The sequence below is a fragment of the Terrapene carolina genome, unplaced genomic scaffold, assembly GCF_002925995.2.
Source record: "Terrapene carolina triunguis isolate 2854851 unplaced genomic scaffold, T_m_triunguis-2.0 Scaffold165, whole genome shotgun sequence".
Lineage (NCBI taxonomy): Eukaryota > Metazoa > Chordata > Testudines > Emydidae > Terrapene > Terrapene triunguis.
Window position 1 is genome coordinate 626,263 of NW_020664516.1, and position 2,794 is coordinate 629,056.

Genomic DNA, 2,794 nt, shown 5'->3' on the forward strand with positions numbered 1-2,794 from the left:
CTCCAGGGGGCAGCCAGGGCCCTGCGCCCAGCACCGGACTGCCAGGGGTTAACACCCATCAAGCAGCTGCAGCCTGGCACCAGTGCAGGGGAGGGCCCATGTGGCAGAGAGAGCCTGGCCACGGACACCTGGCGCAGCAGCACATCCAAGATTTCCTGCGAGAGGGTCGCTGGCTCCTGTTGAGTGGGGGCGCGTGTGCTGCGGCAGGGGGCTCGCCGCCCCCGACAGGGCCTCAGACTTGGTGCCTTTCCTTTCGGCAGGGGAAATAATCGTAGCAGGGCCCAGCTCCTCCCAGAATGCCTTCATTGCTTCCCACCAGGACCCCAGCCACTGCCAGCTCGGGGCATCCCCAGCACATGGTGCGTGGGGGGGCAGGAAGGGGGCGTTGGACTTCTGGCTTCATGGACCCACCTGCAATGAGCAGCCCTCTCCCGGTCGAGGATCACGGCTCCAGGAGCTGCCCTGCCACCTCCCAGAGCCAGATGGATGGGCCAGTGCAGGCCCTTTGCACCTGGCATTACAGCAAGTGCTGCTGAGGGAAGTGAGGTGGCAGCAGGGCACACGCAGCTCCAGCATGCCAGCGCTGGGGGCAGGAGGCAGACGCCAGGGGCAGCCACGCTCTGGGATGTGCTTCCCTGGGGCATAGAAAGCTGCTGGGACCTGATTAATTAGCTTCTCTCCACCTGGCTTAGAGATGTCATGGGAGCTGGGCCACCCCACAGCTGCTTTCTCCAGGAGCCGCAGGGCAGGTACCACCCCCTCCCTGCTCCCACCCCGGGAAGGGAGAAGGCAGGGCCCATTCTCCAGGGACCGTGGCCTGTCCTCCCTGTGCTACGAACTTCCCCCAGCCCTGCAACACCCCCAAGCCAGCTTCCTCTCCAGGCCCCAGTGCCCCAAACAGGCTGAGCCACCACCACCGCTAGTATCAGCTTTAGCCGTCCAAAGCCAGGCCTACTCCCCCTTTGCCAAGCCTGGCGCTTCGCCCCACTTCCAGCTAACCAGCAGGGATCCCCTGCTCCTTCCACCTTCTAAGTTGGGTCACCTCTCCAGCAGGTCAAGCCCAGCCCTGCACGAGGGAGCAGAGCTCCTGCCACCAGCCCCGGGCACTGCTCCCACGCAGACTCTTCCTAGGGTGGGACTGTTTCATGCACTGGCCACCTTCTCTGGACGCAGCCTCCCCAGGACCCGAGGGCCAGGCTGCCAAAGGTATTTAGGCCCCTAAAGGTTTTCAAAAGTTGCACTAGGAGTTCAGAGTAGCGACCGCTCCGCCCAGGGCCAGGGAATCCGAGGCAAGTGGCAGCCACACACGTCACTGCAGGAGAGACAGGGAGTGAAATGTAAAAGTGTCTTTTAATATAAATATAGATACATCTGAGTGGGTCCAGGACAGAGAATATACGCACGGCCTCCAGAGACAGGCAGCCCCGACACTCACATGGGCTTGGTCACTCTTTGCGCGTTTAAGTCAACTAAAGAATATTTGTGTGGCAGTAAAACCCTGCCCCCCCCCAGCCCAGTGGTGTTAATTAAAGGGGGGGGGTGCTCTGTGCCCTTGGTGCCCCAGGGCACACAGCTGGCCTCTAGGCAGCCAGAGCCTGATCTGATGGACTCCCAAGAACAGCCTGACACTAAGTGACACTATCTCCTGGGGACATTCCAGAGGCTCTGCAGGGCCCATTCCAATGGTTTAGGCCCTCTTGCGCCCAGCCTGGGCAGGGAGTTGTACCCGGATGCTGATCTCGCAGCAGTGGGAGCAGGTCTAGCATGGCATGCTGCCAGCAAGACAGCCAGCTTCCCCCAGGACCGGCCCTGCAGGTGCCAACCAATGCGGGACACCCAGACAGCCGGCCTGGGGGCCTCCTGGGAAACAGCGAGCAGAACTCCCCCTCCAGCTGTCAGTGGGAGGGGCTGGCGTTGAGCAGTGCTGAAAGCCCAGGCGCACGCGACGGGCATGGATGCTGGTACCTTCCTAGATGGTGAGTGCAGGTCCCCTGCCGGGCTATGCCCACGGCCAGGGCAGCCCCAATGCCCACCTGCAAGTGCCAACAGCTGAGCCGAGCTGGGCAGGAGTCGGCTCTGTGCGGGGGTGCCCTGCCCCCTCACTGCCCATCGGCGTGGCCTGACCGGGGACGCAGCACCCAGCGCTTGTGGCAGCAGGCCAGGCCAGGCCTTCGGTGAAGCACAGCGAGGATGGGAGCAGAGCACACGGCAGAGGGCTGGGCCACGGCCAAGGGGAAGGAGCTGAGGGACGTCTCCCCTGGAGGCAGCAGCAGCTCCAGGGGGAAGGTTCCCAGGCTCGGCTTCCCCCACATGGCCACGTTCTGGCTTCTCGCAGGGACAGGGAGGCAGAGGAGCCCGCAGAGCTGTAGGGGTGGGATCGGGGCAGCTGGCCTGAGGAGTCATGGGCCGAACCTTTGTCCACAGATCCACCTTGGGCACTGAGACAGGCCCAGGTGGAAAGCAACTCCCTGGGGTGGGCGTGGGGGGCACAGGAGAGCTGCCGGTGCAGGCCAGGCCAAGGGAAGAGAGGCTGGGATCAGGCTGGCCTCTGCAGGGAGAGCTGTGCGCACAGGGCGATGGGAGAGGGGGAGCTCAGTCACCGTGGTCCAGATCTCCCTGGAATCGCAGGACCCCGGGGGCTCCAGCCTCATTCGCCACATGGGACACGATGCCCCTGGCCCCAGGCTGTGCCAGGGGAACCCGGCCTCTGGCTGCCCCACAGCCCCGGGCTGGCTTGAAAGAGGCTGGAAACACCCCGTGGGCAGCAGGCTCTGGTGCCCACAGCTCCTGGCGC